The sequence below is a fragment of the Schistocerca piceifrons genome, chromosome 7 (genome assembly GCF_021461385.2).
Source record: "Schistocerca piceifrons isolate TAMUIC-IGC-003096 chromosome 7, iqSchPice1.1, whole genome shotgun sequence".
In the NCBI taxonomy this organism is placed as follows: domain Eukaryota; kingdom Metazoa; phylum Arthropoda; class Insecta; order Orthoptera; family Acrididae; genus Schistocerca; species Schistocerca piceifrons.
Window position 1 is genome coordinate 521,173,886 of NC_060144.1, and position 18,131 is coordinate 521,192,016.

An 18,131-nucleotide genomic window follows, 5' to 3' on the forward strand; every position below is an offset into this window, starting at 1 on the left:
GCGTTACTCGTGTCCCTATCAGACCTTGAATTATATATGTAACTGTTTTTTAGGAGGGTGGTTTGGGAAGTTCTTGAAATCACCACGAGAGGTCAGCGCTAACGCCACAAATTGTTCAAGTGATATTCATTGGACTGTAGCCTGTAAACACGTGCCATGTCAGTACTCTTCGAAAAGAGCTGGCGGTGACGTGGCTCTTTTGTTCCCGCTTAATGATTTGCGAAGACTGAAAAAAATAAAGATTCGACCAGTGATTAAGTACGTCCTAAAGAAAGGTATGAAAGTAAAAGACATTCATGCCGATTTCCAGAACACACTGGGGGACTGTTCCTCCATATTCAACTGTTGCCAAGGGGACAAATGAATTTAAGTTTGGTCGGAAGGGCTTAGATGATCCGCGCGGTGGTCCGCCAAGATCAGTCACCACTCCAGAAATCTATGCAAAAGTGAACAAAACGGTCATGGAGGATCACCGATTGAAAGCGTGAAATTGCTCACATTTGCCACATGTCATCTGAAACGGTATATGAGATTTTAACTGAACAATTAGAAATGAAAAAAAAAAAATGATCTGCAAGACGGGAGCCGCTACTCTTGACGCTTGATCAAAATCGCATGTGCCGTCGCCATGGCAAAATTATACGATCTAAGGTATGAACTGTTGGCACACCCGCCTCATTCACCTGATATGGCTCCGTCAGACTTCCATCTCTGTCCAAAACTGAAAATTTTTCTTGGTGGACGAAGATTCACGTCAAACGAGGAATTGATGGCCGGAGTTGACAACTATTTTGCAGGCCTGGAGTAAACTCTTTCTCGAGGTGGGATCAAGGCACTGGAACATCGTTGAACCAAGTGCATTAATCTACAACGAGACTACATTGAAAAATAAAGTTTGTGTTTGAAGTACTTTTTCCTATTCTGTTCTGAGAACTTTTCAAACCACCATCGTAATTTACTGGCCTCTGGCTTTAGCCATTTAGCCGGAGAAGTGAGTAACGACAGCCTTAGACTTTGAATAGTTTATCATTCAGACGTGTCCAGTGGTAGTGCGCAGTTTTTCATCTGAATGGGCCATACTACATTTTTCTGGGATGAAAGATGATTATCTTAGGGGGTTTTTCCAAACAAGGTACAATATCAGCTGTTAAACCTCTTCTGAGCCGGCCGGAGTGGCCGAGGGGTTCTAGGCGCTACAGTCTGGAACCGCGCGACCGCTACGGTCGCAGGTTCGAATCCTGCCTCGGACATGTATGTGTGTGACGTCCTTAGGTTGGTTAGGTTTCAGTGGTTCTAAATTCTAGGGTACTGAAGACCTCAGAAGTTAAGTCCCATAGTGCTCAGAGCCATTTGAAACCTCTTCCGAAGGTAAGTGACGAACAATTACAGTCCATTTCATTACTGACATTAGCGAGACGTACTCGACATTTAGTCTCACGCGTAAGTAGAAGTAACTTAGTGTTATGTCCTAGCCAGTAATGCCAACCGAGCCCGCTACCAAAAGGTTGGCAGTATCAAAGTCCGGACGCCGTCCGCATAAGCAGCGCCAGCGAGACAGCAAATCGCCGCAAGTCTGCGCGCGCCACCACTGGCTTCTGACTTCTTAAGCGCTGGAGTCGCGAGCGCTAGGACAGTTCTGTATTCGCCGCTCAGTTGTATACTCGCCACCGAATTGTGTACTTGCGAGTCAGTCGTGTGTTCATCGCAGCAGAGTAGTTGTTTGTCGTCAGCCGACGCTGACCTAGCCGCTCCGACTTGAACTAGACAGATTTCTGTCGACACCGAGTTCACTACTGTGTTACTGTATCTTCATTAATAAAAGATAAGTACCGACTTTTATTTAATATGAGTGTTTGGGCTTTCATCTTTCTGTTCACTGTTCCAGCGGACCGGTCGGCCCGCTATTAAAAGTGTGGCGGTGACTTCGTAAGCCATTTCTACAGCCAAGTGTTTGTCGCTACGAACACCGCCACAAAACTTAGTATATCGGAGTTCAGGTTCCAGAAGGTTTGCTGGACTGAGAAAGCCGTTTCCACACTGACTCGTCAAATAGTACAAGCCTTAAATAATAATACATCGCCAGTTGATATTTTTGTTATCTTTGAAAGCATTTTTGACTCTTCAGGTCACGTTACTTCCTTGGAAAAACAACTTTTATGGAATATACGGCTTTACGGACAGCTAGTTTGAAACATACTTAACATAATACATAAGGACGTAATAATTCAAACAAGGTTGGCAGATCAGAAAATTTTAGTGGCTGGGAAGAAATCGCAAGAGGCGTCTAAAAAGGTTCAATTGTGTGTTAACTCCCCCTTTCAGCAAGTAGAATTTGTACATTATGAACACTGGCGCTGAGGGCACGTTGAGTGGCGCAAATGCGAATATCCGTAGACTTAAGCCAGACTGTTGTCTGGTGTATGGGGAAAGGGGAAAGGGGAAAAGGGGGGGGGGGAGGGGAAGCATATCTGAAATGGCAAAGCTGGTCAGCTGTTCGCGTGTCACTGCCGTGAGCATCTACGGGAAGTGGTTGAACAATGCTGAAACCACGAGCAGGCGACGAGAAGTTGGGCATTCGCACCACATCACAGAATATACGGGTCGGAGGCTCGCCCATTTTCTGAAGCACGATAGGAGCTATCTGCGGCAGATATGACAATACTAGCTTGGCGTTCCGCAGCAGAGGACTGCGATGTGTTGTGTTGACTCAACAACATGATTACTGTGGGCACGGGATGGTCGAGATTGGACCGCGGTGTCGCCTGATTGGATGAATCCCGTTTACTGTTAAACCATGTCGATGGCCGTGTGCAGATACGCCGTCACCCAGACGAACGTCCTCAACAACGACGGCATCTCCCAGTAGAATAACTGTTCTTGTCAGAAAGCCACAGCCGCGCTACAATGGCTTGAGGAGTATGACAGTAGACTCACGTTGATGTCTTCGCCATCAGATTCCGTTTACATGAATCCAATGAAACCCAACTGGTACGCCATCGGACGCCATCTCCGCGCCCACAAACCGACCGCCCATAAATTCGGAGTGTGCGCATATGTCTGGAAACCGATCAAGTATTGTCGAATTCACGGCACGCACAATCGGAAGTAGGTGGTCATAATGTTTTGGCTCATCAGAGACAAAGCAAAAGAAGATATGGTAAATTACGTTTTCCGAAGAATTATAAAGTGGTTATCAGAAAATGGATTATCCATAACCTTTGAACAGGAATAATAATAGTGTGTTTTTCTAAGTCTTACCAACAATCGATGTAGCCCATGAGCAAGAGTCAGTGAGCTTCTCAAACAAGTTGAGCTACTTTTGCTCTTCGTGTTACCCGCTAATCTCTGAAACAAACGAATCGATTCTCCTGAAGCAGTTTCATATCTCCACTTCATAACGCCTTATGGAATAATTTTGTGGCGTTCGTCACTTAATGAAAAAAATTCGCATTGCACAAAAGCGAGTGTCAAGAATAATGTGTGTTCGTCTACTGACGTCATGTAGGTACCCATTCAAGGAGCTAAGCATTTTAACTGCGCGGTCACAATACATATACGTGGTGGAATCCAAAATTTTCGGGGCTGGTGCTGCCATCTGCAAAGTAGGAGTAGTAAATCTTTGCATCTAGTTCGCTAGGTGGCGAGAGCTGCGTATCTGATGAGTCAGAGTGCGGAGTGCCATTCAGCTGGAGCGCGTGTTGCGTGTCCGCAGTGACTTCTGTAATACTCCGTGTTTAGTGTGTGACGATTTTACGATGGAAACAGAACAGCGCGTGTGTATCAAATTCTGTGCGAAATGCTACGGAGACCCTTGAAATGATTCGAGAAGTGTTTGGGGGACACAGCATGAGCCGTACGCGTGTGTTTTGAGTGGCATGCACGGCTCAGGGCCGGCCGTACAGACTTCGAAGATGATGCTCAGACTGGAAGACCCGTTAGCCGCACAACGCCAGACATTGGTGCCAAACTTCAATAATTGGTTCTTGCAGATCGACGTCGAACCATTCCAGACCTTGCGGATGAAATGTGTATTGGTTATGGGACATGTCAACGAATGTTGACTGATGAATTGGGCATACATCGTGTTGCCGCAAAATTTGTGCCAAGGATCTTGACTGGCGATCAGAAGGCACAGCGTAGTGTGCACGGACCTTCGTCAGGCCACATCTGATCCAACATTCTTGTCACGGGGTATCACCGGCGACGAGAGCTGGATTTACGGTTATGACCCAGAGACAAAGCAACAATCGTCCCAGTGGAAGAGCCTGGGCTGTCCAAGACCCAAAGCGGCGAGACAGGCGAAGAGCAAACGATCATCGTTTTCTCTCATACCAAGGGAATTGTGCACAAAGAATTTGTCCCACCCAACCGAACAGTGAATTCCGCGTACTACAGTGACGTTTTGCGACGGCTCCGTGAAAACGTGCGGCGACGAAGCCCCAACTTTCGCGTCAAGGGAAGTGGCTGCTGCATCACGACAACGCGCCCCGTCCTTGCTCACCAGGACCATTTTGTCAAAAATGGCGGTTGTACCCCACCCACCGTACTCGCCCGATTTGGCGCCTTGCGACTTCGCGTTATTCCCAAATTGAAACTCAAGTTGAATGGCCGTCGGTTCGACACTCGAGAGAGGATTCAAGAAGCAACGCTGGCAGTGATAACCCTCAAAGAACTGGACTTCCAGAAAACGTTTGACAAGTGGCAGAAGTGCTGCTGGGACCGGTGTGTACGTGCGGATGGAAACTACTTCAAGTGTGATGTGACCATTAGTCCAAAGATAAGATTTTCAACAGATGGTAGCACCAATCCCGAAAATTATGGATAGCACCTCGTATTCGCTACTGAAATTCGTCACAAATAACGCATCACAGTTTTAGAAGAAGTTATTCCATACCTACATCATTAGCGGAAGAAAATTACGTTTATTAAAGCTGTTTATTAAAACTGTCACTCCCTCAAAGGAATTCAATATACAGCACAAAAATCTTTAATCGTTTGCCCAATAATATAAAATGTCTCACAGGTTGCAAAGCAAGTATTGAATCTGACCTAAGAATCGTCTGTCCTGGACAACAGTGAAGTCAGTAGCCAATACAAAGGAGGGGGGCTAAATAACTGTTCATTAATGTTAACGCAAATCATGAATACGTCTTCGTCCGACATTTCGATAAAAGGGTCATCTACGGAACATGTAACAGACTGATGTTAAAGGAAGGGGGGGGGGGGGAGAACAAGTACTACTGGAAGGGGGGGGGGGGCGGCGAAGACGACGGTAACATGATTTAACCACACAGCCCCCTCCCCTTTTTCTCTTCGAACCAAATCATGGAACCACACATGTCTATGAGCCTGGGTTATGGACGCGACAGTGGAATTCAACTAACGTAAACTGAATTATACTGAAGAGCCAAAGAAACTGGTACGCCTGCCTAATATTGCTCAAGGCCCCCGGGAGCACAGACGTGCTGCAACACGACGTGGTATGGGCTGGACTAATGTCCAAAGTAGTACTGGAGGGAACAGACACCATGAATCCAGCAAGGCTCGTAAGATTACGAGTGGGTGGAGATCTCTTCTGAACACCATGTCGCAAGACAGCCCAGATATGCTCAATAATGTTCATGTCTGGGGAGTTTGGTGGCCAGCGGAAGCGTTTAAACTCTGACAAGTGTTCCTGGAATCACTCTGTAGCAATTATGAACGTGTGTGTGTGTGTGTGTGTGTGTGTGTGTGTGTGGGGGGGGGGGGGGGAGCGGGTGTCATTATCCTGGTGGAATTACTCAAGTCAGTCTGAATGCACAATGGACATGAACGGATGCAAGTCATCAGACAAGATGCTAACGGACGTGTCACTAGAGTCGTTTCCAGACGTAACAGTGGTTCTGTATCACTCCAACTGCACACGCCCCACACCATTACAGAGCCTCCACCAGCTTAAACAGTCCCCTTCTGACCTGCAGGGAATACTGATTCATGAGGTTGTCTCCATACAAGTACAGGTCCATCCGCTCGATACAATTTGAACCGAGACTCCTCCGACTAGGTTACATGTTTCCAGTCATAGACAGCCCAATGTCAGTGTTGAGAGCCCCGGGCGAGGTAAAGCTTTGTGTCGTGCAGTCACCAAGGGTACACGAGTGGGCATTCAGTTCCGAAAGCCCATATCGATGATTTTTCATTAAATGGTTCGAAGCTGACACTTTTTGATGGCCCAGCATTGAAATCTGCAGCAATTTGCGGGAGGTTTGCACTTCTGTCACATTGAATTGCAGCCGTCGTTGGTCCCGTTCTTGCAGGATCTTTTTCCAGCCTCAGCGATGTCTGAGATTTGGTGTTTTACCGGATTCCTGAAGAAATGGTTGTACGGGAAATCACTTCATCGCTACCTCGGAGATGCTGTGTCGCATCGCTCGTGCGCCGACTAACTCCGTGTTCAAACTCACTCAAATCTTGATAACCTGCCATCGCAGATGCAGTAAGCGATCTACCAACTGCGTCAGACACTGTCTTATATAGGCGTTGCCGACCGCAGCGCCGTATTGTCTGTCTGTTTACGTATCTCTGTATTTGAATACGCATACCTATACCACTTTCTTTGGCGCTTCAGTGTGTACTAGCCGGAGAAATCTGCACGTTTCACGGATGTATTTTCTGTCCTCTGTATTCATTTCATACTTCTTCCGGCTATTTATACTTGTATGCAACTTTTCGAGCGATTTGCGTAATCGACGGCCACAAGATGTGACCAAGGCACGACACGTTTTCGGAAACTGCTGGTAATGAACTCGAGTAAGTGCCGCAGACACGTTCGAGCAACGAAGAGGTGGTGACGTCACAGCGCAGACGCGGGCACGAGGGAGAAAGGCGGCGGAGGCCAAGGAGGCGCTGCAGGCCGACGTCCTAGCGATGCCCTTCAGGACTCAGCAAACCACAACACAGCTCACCTTGGAGCGTGTCTTTCAACTCTGGCGCCATTCACATCTTTGTTCTCGCCTGGCGAGCGCTCCGCTGCCTCCGCCGTCTCTTCATCTGTATCTCTTAACGCCTTACGATGACGACATGCATATTTCGGGGGTATAGCACAAACAGAAAGATACTAATGTTTCGTTAACTTGTTAGTATTCGTCTCTCTCTCTCTCTCTCTCTTTCTTTCTTTCTTTCTGTCTGTCTGAAGGTATTTCTCTGGAGTGAGCCTTTAAAGAAAGTGAAACACAGACCATAAGCAGTTCTGAGACCAACAGAATAGAAAATTTCGAAATGTGGTTCAAATGGTTCTGAGCACTATGCGACTTAACTTCTGAGGTCATCAGTCGCCTAGAACTTAGAACTAATTAAACTTAACTAACGCAAGGACGTCACACACATCTATGCCCGAGGCAGGATTCGAACCTGCGACCGTAGCGGTCGCTCGGTTCCAGACTGTAGCGCCTAGAACCGCACGCCCACTACGGCCGGCTCGAAATGTGGTACTAGAGAAGAAAACCGAGGATTAAGGGGGTAAATTTAAGAGAACGACAACAGTAAAACCGGTTTCACGGTTTTCTTCAATAAACTAGAAATAGTATTATTTGCTTGTTACCACCATGTCTATGATCTGCAATCAGGTACCTTAAAAGGCCTCGCCAACGTTTGATCAAAACAGTCGTTTGTTCCCCGTTCACCGCAATGTGGAATTAACAGCTTCAGGCGGTGGCATCGCTACAGTTACCCGACGTCTGTAATGTATTTGTAAACATACCTGCAAGTTTTAGCTGGTGTGTTCCTACGTATTTTTAATAACCTTGCTTTGACGCGGGTGGGGGGTGAGGAAGAAGGCACAACGTACGCTATTAATCGTGTGCTGGTGGGGAGGTGGGTTATGCTGCAGACGATTTCAAATCCACACTCACTCAGAAGTACAGGTGTCCCAGTTTACTCTGCTGAGGCAGGCCGAGACATGCCAGTTATTTGTGAATGTTGTATTCAACCAAGCGCGTGCAATGCGACATCTTTTAAGTGCAACTTGCAAGGTCGAGCTGTTCGATCAAAAATGGACTTTGCCCTTTCGCTGTAGATGCCAATGCTTCGCCGTGTGTCATCCATAGGTTGTGAATATGCAACAGGATTATAGGTCAGTACAGTAGGCAAGTTGTAACGCATTGCAACCCCACGTCAAGAGCAATATCTGGCGGTATCTGTGATGCGGCGTGGTACTGATACTGCCAGAGTACCGCATCTCTGATGGGCTACTGGAACTGCTGCGTCCTATCAGACCGTAATGGAGAGGTTACGAGGAAGGAAGGTTAGGACCCAGACTGTCCCTGTCCCTGCTGACGCGGCAACATCTCGCACTACTCCTTCAGGTTCTGCCGTTTCCGTATCAACCGACAGCTTTGTTACTGGGGAAACTAGTTATTCACAGAGTGGTCTACATTTTCTCTGACGCAAGATTATGGCAGTGTTCGTGTGTGGAGACGCAGTAGTGAGGGATGATGGGTCGAATGGGTCTTTCCATTTCGTTTTGAACACGCGTCGAAAATTTCTTTTTACATAAACGATGTAGGATGTAATTTAATCAATTTGTGAAATGTAAAGGTATAATTCGGTAACAAATTCCCGGCCGGGAATCTAACCCAGGCCCAGTGCATGGGAGGCAAGCACGTTCCCATCCAGGTAAGCAGGCGGGCCTAGGTTGCAGTAGTACTTGGAGATGAAGCTTGCACTGGATAAGAGTTGCGTGGAGAGCTGCATCAAACCAGTCTCTCGACTGAAGACCACAACAACCACCCAGTCTTCAGTAATTTCTCAGTGAACACACACACACACACACACACACACACACACACACACACACACACACACACACACACACACACACAAAGTTGTGTTCCCCTAATTCTTTTGAGCAGTTCATTTCCGTTCATCTTTCCAAAGCTACTGGTAATACAAAACACGCTTCTCTGCAATTCCGTGACTGAAGCGGTTTGCTGTGTACTCACGCTGACAGTTTCGTGCCCGCACGCACACAAATACGAGCGATGTAGCCAGCAGGCTTCTGCGAACGCGCGTGTGCTGTGGCCACGCCCTCTCGTCTCTTGGTGGCGCACAATGATGCGACGCCGGGGCGTTTCCTGGATCGAGGCGCGGCTATCTTTGGAATGCCGCGGCTCAGACAGATGGCTGTCTCGAGGGCTCTGCCGCCGCCCACAGAAAGGTCGGATTTATTCTCGGCACCGCACCTACACCACGCACTAACGCACGGCGCTAACATGCTACACAGCCACTGTCGCGGCAGTAAAGTTTTCCACCCGTGCCCAAAACTTGTCCAAAATCGGAAAATATGGAACGGAATGCCACCGATAACTCTGTGTAAATGTCCGTCAATATTACAAGTTGAGCGCTCGGCACATGAAAGGAATTCTAGGGGGAGCGAAATAGTGCCTGCGACCACAGACTTACCACTATTCACTCACGCAAGAAGGCATCCACCTAACTACGTTATGGTTGGTTGGTTGGGTTGAAGGGACCAAACAGCAAGGTCATCAGTCCCTTGTTTCAAATGTGGTCCATTCCGATAGTGTATCATCTCAGAAAAGTCTGAACGATAAAAGGGAAAAGGCCAAAAAATGTAAAAGGGAAACTACGTTATGGAGTCACGTACTACTGTTTCGGCAAGCCCAGGCAGAGCGAATGGTTCAGCAGAAACTGTAAATCGAAACCGGTTCAAATAACACCATCTACTGGTAGAGCTGTCAGCTTCCCAATGTGCAGCAAGCACGGAAAAGTCGCGACCCGTTATAGTTAGTCAAGCATCTGAATTTTGAATTGATTCGTTAATCACGTTAGGCTTTAATATAAAATGTGAACTACGTATCTGGTTTTTCTCATAGCAATTTGGCCTGCAGACATCGTCAGCTCGTTCGACTCACGCCATGTAACCAAACTACAGCGATCTGGTAGAGGCTAACAGGACTAGACATTTCGTGGACATGTACAGTTATCAACTATTGCCGGCCGGTGTGGCCGTGCGGTTCTAAGCGCTTCAGTTTGAAATCGCGTGACCGCTACGGTCGCACGTTCTAATCCCGCCTCGGGCATGGATGTGTGTGATGTCCTTGAGGTTGGTTAGGTTTAAGTAGTTCTAAGTTTTAGGGGACTGATGACCTCAGACGTTAGGTCCCATAGTGCTCAGAGCCATTTGAACCATTTTTTTAACTATTACTCCGATTGGAAATGTAAATCTACCTCAGTAGAATTAAATCAGGAGTTGAAGAATTAGGAAATAGCTCGATGAAAATAGACTGATTCTGTTAGACTGGAAAGGAAAGCTTTTCTGAAAGAATTTTAACAGCGAATAAATTGCACGTGTTAGGAAGTCTCTTCTGGAAGTATTTTAAGTGGAGCCTATATCGTCCAAGTCTCAGTTCTCTATAGGTGAACAGATTGAACAGCAAAAGCAGAAAATTTTTGGGAAAAAAAATGTTGGCCGGCACAGAAAGCAGCAATGAATCAGTCGTGAATTTGGGGTGCTAAAATTGCGGAAGGAGAGCACGGCTTTAATGAAGTAAACTGGTAGCAGTAGTTACGTCGAAATGGAGAGGCTTGCTCATGCCGAGATGGACTAGCGCACAGAGTTGAAATGCAATATCAGAAATCATTCGATCTCGAATACTCAACAGTTAATAGTTATTAGGAATGGAATCCGTTAGACATTGAATCAATTCGATCTATTCCAGGCTTCCGTTACCGCAATGATTTTCCCTAAACTGTGCCGTATTTTAACTTGCCCACCAACCTCTCTGACGGCCGAACATTTTTATTACTACTGGACAGAGAACGGTGGGTCGTGTACTGATTATCGCTTTCACGTTACGAAGTAGATGTGGGTACACAGTTTTCCTACCTCATACACTCCGTCTTCAGGCCACGTGTGGCCTACCGGAACCATCCGACCGCCGTGTCATCCTCAGTGGAGGATGCGGATAGGAGGGGCGTGTGGTCAGCACACCGCTCTCCCGGTCGTAAGATGGTATTCTTGACCGAAGCCGCTACTATTCGGTCGAGTAGCTCCTCAATTGGCATCACGAGGCTGAGTACACCCCGAAAAAATGGCAACAACGCATGACGGCCTGGATGGCCACCCATCCAAGTGCCGACCACGCCCGACAGCGCTTAACTTCTGTGATCTCACGGGAACCAGTGTATCCACTGCGGCAAGGCCGTTGCCTTTCCTACCTCACACAGTTCAACTAAATTTTAACCACAGCAGGTTCTTGTTCTTATTTATACACTGACGTATCGCCGAAGATGTGGCTCTAACGCTATGAACTAAGTGGGATCATAAATATGTACGATACAGCTTAAGCTGTCTTAATATGTAAATTGAAGGTGGATAGGAAAGGCATCACTAGTGTCAGCTACATCGGCACATTACACAGAATTGGTGGCGACGAGAGAAATCTGTAACGGACCGGGATTGGAATCCGGGATCGCCCGCTTACTAGGCACGAGCGGGAACAACTGCACGGACCGCCTCGGCTGGCCTCACGGCGGACCCACACACTCATCGAGCGCCACCTGACCGCAGCAGTCTTTCTCCTCATGATGGATCATTGGTCAACACGGTAGTCTTCTAATGAGAATACTGACAGTCTGAACAACTTTTTATATATCGTACGAATACAATAAATTACGTCACTTGTATAAAACAGTGTGTCAGTCATTAAGATCAGTTTGGATTCCGTAGAAATGTCGGAACACGTGAGGCAATACTGACCTTACGACTTATCTTGGAAGAAAGATTAAGGAAAGGCAAACCTACGTTTCTACCATTTGTAGACTTAAGAGAAAGCTTTTGACAACGTTGACTGGAATAGTCTTTCAAATTCTAAAGGTGGCAGGGCTAAAATACAGGGAGCGGAAAGCTATTTACAATTTGTACAGAAACCAGATGGCAGTTATAAGAGTCGAGGGACATGAAAGGGAAGCAGTGGTTGGGAAGGGAGTGAGACAGGGTTGTAGCCTCTCCCCCATGTTATTCAATCTGTATATTGAGCAAGCAGTAAAGGAAACAAAAGAAAAATTCGGAGTAGGTAGTAAAATCCATGGAGAAGAAATCCAAACTTTGAGGTTCGCCGATGACATTGTAATTCAATCAGAGACAGTAAAGGACTTGGAAGAGCAGCTGAACGGAATGGATAGTGTCTTGACAGGAGGATATAAGACGAACATCAACGAAAGCAAAACGAGGATAACGGAATGTAGTCGAATTAAGTCGGGTGATGCTGAGGGAATTAGATTAGGAAATGACACACTTAAACTAGTAAAGGCGTTTTGCTATTTGGGGAGCAAAATAACTGATCGACGAAAAACGTCTTTGCTTTAATGACTTCCATCCCAACTCGCGTATCATATCTGCCACACTCTCTCCCCTATTACGTGATAATACAAAACGAGCTGCACGTTTTTGCACCCTTTCGATGTCCTCCGTCAACCCCACCTGGTAAGGATCCCACACCGCGCAGCAATATTCTAACAGAGGACGAACGAGTGTAGTGCAAGCTATCTCTTTAGTGGACTTGTTGCATCTTCTAAGTGTCCTGCCAATGAAACGCTACCTTTGGCTCGCCTTCCCCCCACAATATTATCTATGTGGTCTTTCCAACTGAACTTGTTCGTAATTTTAACACCCAGGTACTTAGTTGAATTGACAGCCTTGAGAACTGTACTGTTTATCGAGTAATCGAATTTCAACGGATTTCTTTTGTAACTCATATGGATCATCTCACTTTTCGTTATTTAGCGTCAACTGCCATCTGCCACACCATACAGCAATCTTTTCTAAATCGCTTTGCAACTGGTACTGGTCTTCGGATGACCTTACTAGACGGTAAATTACAGCATCATCTGCAAACAACCTAAGAGAACTGCTCAGATTGTCACCCAGGTCATTTATATAGCTCAGGAACAGCAGAGGTCCCAGGACGCTTCCCTGGGGAACAGCCGATATCACTTCAGTTTTACTCTATGGAGGGCAGCGTGGAGGGTAAAAATCGTAGAGGGAGACCAAGTGATGAATACACTAAGCAGATTCAGAAGGATGTAGGCTGCAGTAGGTACTGGGAGATGAAGAAGCTTGCACAGGATAGAGTAGCATGGAGAGCTGCATCAAACCAGTCTCAGGACTGAAGACAGCAACAACAACATAGTTATGCGGCCGTTTAAAAGATATAAGGACTAGAGGCGTCCCTGAATCCAGGTGTTCATTTTTGATACTCGTGGTTCCATCGCAGTAGTTTCTACACTACTGTTGCCATGTGCAGCTTCCTTCGTCCCCGGCAGTGAGAAACGACACGGCGCCACCTAAGAGTTTCACCGTAGTTTAGTTTTTACAGCTGCAGTTGCAGCCGGCCTGTCTGCGGCGCGGCTTCGCTCCGGGCGCCGGTCGGTGGTCTCGCGCTGGTGACGTCGGGGCGGAAGCGAACCCACGTGAGGCGGCGCGTTCAACGGCCGGCCTGGGCGAACGCACTCTGCCCGGCGGGGGCACAGCATACGCCACCAAAGTCTCCACACCTGATGCGGCGGCATACAGGCAATGAAGCGGTGGATACCTAACGTCCGATCGAGAAAAATGTTTTGTGAACCGAGAAAACTGAGAAACTTCTCTACGCATTTACTAAGATACGTATCTGTTCTGTCGGACATGTCCGAAAGAACAGATACTATCGGTGACCAAGCAGCTCGTTAGAATGAAACCACAATGAAATTAACACCCTTAGCTGCGTACAGGCGTTGACATACGTCAACGGGGCAGATGAAAATGTGTGCCCCGACCGGGACTCGAACCCGGGATCTCCTGCTTACATGGCAGACGCTCTATCCATCTGAGCCACCGAGGACAGAGGATAGCGCGGCTGCAGGGATTTATCTCTGGCACGCCTCCCACGAAACCCACATTCTCAACGTACTGTCCCGCACTATATTCGTAGTGACCCCGCCCATTATACACATTACTCGCGGCGCGTTGCCGATTCCCGTAAGAGTTCGGGCACTGTTTGTGCATTCGCACAGAAGAAGAATATGGTCAAGTGGCCGGTCAGCCGTAACTATGTATTTACTAACAAGGGAACCTCCCCATCGCACCCCCCTCAGATTTAGTTATAATTTGGCACAATGGATAGGCCTTGAACTGAACACAGGAAGAAGTTGTGTGGAACTATGAAAAAAAGTAAGTAAAATATAGAAACTGAGTAGTCCATGCGCAAGAGAGGAGAGTGTGAGCTCAAGAGCGTCGTGGTCCCGTGGTTAGCGTGCGCAGATGCAGAACGAGGGGTTCTTGGTTCGAGTCTTCCCTTGGGTGAATAGTTTTCAGACAATTATTATCTGTCCATCCGTCCGCTCTATTTGCTGGATTCATATTGCCCACGGAAAACATCGCACGTATTTAATGCACTCTCGTCGAAAGTAGCCAACTGTCAACTGCCAGCCAGGGAGCCTCGTTAGCAAGAATAATCTCTTCCGTGCGCTGTAGTCGACTGACATCGTGTGTTTCGATGTTTGTTTAGGCGTAGCGTCCCCATACTACGGCGCAGTTACCTCGCATCGGACGGGCAGATAATTGTCTGAAAATGAAAAATTGAAATCTTTCACTGGAGGGCAGACTTGAACCAAGGACCTTTCATACCGCAGCTGCTCACGCTATCCAAGAGACCACAGCGCTCCCGAGCCCACACTATCCTTGATGTTGCTTATCTTGCGCATGAACTACTCAGTTTGTATATTTTGATAATTTTTTTTCATAGTTCCACACAACTCCTCCTGTTTTCTCGATTGATCTGTGTTCAGTTCTTCAAGGCCTATCCACTGTGCCAACTTATAACTAAATCTGAGGGGGGGGGGGGGGAGGGGTGCGATGGGGAGGTTCCCTTGTAGGATATATAGTGAGGGACAGTACGTTGAGAATGTGGGTTTCGCGGGAGGCGTGCCAGAGATAAATCCCTGCAGTCGCGCTATCCTCTGTCCTCGGTGGCTCAGATGGATAGAGCGTCTGCCTTGTAAGCAGGAGATCCCGGGTTCGAGTGCCGGTCGGAGCACACATTTCCATCTGTCCCCGCTGACGTATGTCAACGCCTGTAAGCAGCTAAGGGTGTTCATTTCATTGTAACTTCTCTACGTGTAACAAGGTAATTGGTTCCTAGGACACGCCCCCACGTCCAGAATTGCTGCAGAGTGGCTGCAGAAACGCTCTTCTGAGTTCAAACCCTTCCGCTGGGCACCAAACTTCCCAAACACGAACGTCATTGAGCGTATCTGGGATGCCTTGCAACGTGCTGTTCAGAGGAGATATCCACCCCCTCGTACTCTCCGCAGCCCTGCAGGATTCATGGTCAGTTCAAATGGCTCTGACCACTATGGGACTCAACTGCTGTGGTCATCAGTCCATGGTGTGAGTTCCCTCCGGCACTACACACACATTAGTCGAGTCCATGACACGTCGTGTTGCGGCACTTCTGTGTGCTTGCGGAGGCCCTACATGAAATTAGGCAGGTGTACCAGTTTCTTTGGCTGTTCAGTGTATGTTCCGGAGTACAACTAGACACTGTATCATTTAAAAGGTTCCGCGTTCTGGTGCAGGGGGACCGCCGTGCCTTCATCTCTCAATGGTGTTATTTGGATGCTATAGGAAGAGCAGATACCGAGCGCTGGACATGACAAGTACCGTTCTAAACTGAAGCCCATGCTCGCATTTTTTGTAAATATAAAGAGGAGCCCCTGCACGCACAGGCTCCTCAGATGGTGACCTTTCAAAAGGAAATACACCACCTCTACTTTGGTTGGTACTAGCAAGGATTCCGGTGAAAATGCAACAAAAGCAGCAATCTATTTTCGGAGGCTTTTTCATAATTTGTAACTTTTAGAGAAACGTCATGAATGGCGTACTTTTTAGTTAAACCTGCATTTTGTCGCCATGTTAAAATTTGCATCTTTTGCCAAAACACGGCGGAGTTCACAGAATGTCACCTCACTAAAATGTCGTGCCGAAGCAATTTTGAGAGAATTCTGGAACTTTTGTTTGTCAGCTGACAAACTGACAAGTAAGATCAATAGCATACGAAAATGCACATCCTTGGTACAAAAATATATGTGTAATGTCATAACTTATGCTGTTCCGAAGCCCACAGAATTTCATTTCACCAGCTATAAATGGCCCTTAAAAATTACATTCCTCCACCGAAAAAGTTTGTAATAAGTGGATTAACAAGTTTTGTATAATATGACAAAATACCGTCCTCTTGGCACGCTATCATTTGCCAAAGTATCATTTCGTTACGTCAAACTGTTCATGAAATATAAGGAATGTTGTGATTACTTCATTCTATCGCTGGTGCCCGCGCGATCGCAAATGAGTGTGCTACAACAGGTCAGTTTTCTCGAGAAAGGCGACAGACAAACCTTCACCAAAGTCTTAAGAAAAATGTAAGACCTCGGCTAAATTCCATACACGGCAACATATTAAAAATTATGCATCAAACGCAAAATCATAGCGACCTCTATTTTTCATTGCATACTTTTTCGAATTTCGCGCACAATTACTATGACCATTACGTAAATGATGGGCATGTCAACATGAAGTTGCCAAAAAAGACAAACGCAAAAATTCGATTTTTTTAACCAAACAGATTTTGTAAAATCGTTTGAGAATGATTGCAGGGCGCGCGCATCGATTCTGCTCCGCAACGTGTCGCCGACCGGCCGGTAGTTGACCAGCAATGTGTTGGCTTCCCGTTCCAAACAAATAAATGAATGAACGAATGAATGAATGAACTCTCACAGCGCTTCGGACGTAAATCTGTCACTGCACTGTATCCTGCGCGGGCTATGCACCTCCGTTAGGACCAGAGAAACTGACGCATATCTGACAGTCTTTTTACTAGCCGAAAAAGAAAGTGAGTACCAGTGGAACCAGAACCGCCCGCAATCCAACATGTGGTGACCTGCAGAATATGTAGGTATGCAGATTAAGTACATTACACTACACACTCATTCAGCCACTTAAGACGACGAGGTAGGAGTTGGGCCATCCAGAAACAATCCAAACACACCACGGGCCGATCACCAGAAAATGCTACCGGAACACTGTGCTATCAGTTTGTTAACTGATAACGAACAAAGAAGAGCAGTTTAATGTGTCGGGACCTGACAGACACCTTAATACAAACAAGATTACCGTGGACGAATATTTTCTGTCACCGCATGCCAAACTAACTTGACTGATGTGACTGCTCTTCCGTAAGGGACAGTCATCGCTCGGCACCAGATGAATGCCGAATTTTAAGGAAAATGAGTGACATTTCAGCATATCGTGCGGTAGAGGACCAGCTGCCACCTAGCTCAAAGCTTTCTCGGGCGCCGCGTACTCCCCGTGTTGGCTGCTACGTAGGCAAATGCAATTCCTGCTAAGAACGGCTGGCAGCACGTTGGCAACACTGTTGTGTTCACATCAGCTGCAGTCAGCAACCCATTTTATTCGAGATTCTGCAACCACAACAGCAGTGCTCAGTTGCGTCGCCCGCCCCATTTGACGCTGCTCGGCTGGTGCGTACTTCCAGGGACGGCCAAGGAGAGAAGGATCGCGCCCCCAGTCACTCGTTTACTAGCAGGGACTGTATAGCTGCTGGCCTGTGTACGCCAAGAGAGCGACACACCACACCACGCCACGCCACGCTGGGGGAGCCGACATATTTTTACCGCGGCCGCTGGAAATAGACGCGAACGTGTGGCATCGGCTACAGCACGCTGCAGGCGACAGCACCCAGCCACAGCCAGGCCCTTCCCGCGCCCTTGGGGGAGCCGGCGCGGCACCGTTTCGCAAGAGCCCACAACCGGCCCTTCCGTGCCCCCGCGGCGCCTTTCACAGGCGCACAGGGATGTCCACAGCGCGACGCCGGTCCAGAGAACAACACGTGTGTGAAGCCGTAAACTCTGCGGCTCAGCAGGTAATGACACACTGGACATGCCAAACCCATATTGTCACAGCCACAAATTCTATCACACACAGCTTCTTTCAACCCTGGCAACGCCTTAGTTTGGAATGTAAGTTCAGGTGAGATCCCCAATAACTTGCTGGGTACGTCAGATCAAAACGTTCGAGG

At 47.4% G+C, this 18,131-nt stretch overlaps 1 protein-coding gene and 1 non-coding gene across 2 annotated transcripts in view; both read right to left on the minus strand.

Annotated features, from left to right (window-relative positions):
* Nucleotides 1–18,131, minus strand: part of LOC124804812 (RNA-binding protein MEX3B) — a 136,950-nt gene that overhangs the window by 12,307 nt on the left and 106,512 nt on the right. The gene's annotated exons all lie outside the window — the stretch shown is intronic.
* Trnat-ugu lies at nucleotides 13,804–13,877 on the minus strand. The gene has a single exon. It is a non-coding gene; the product is annotated as a tRNA-Thr (tRNA).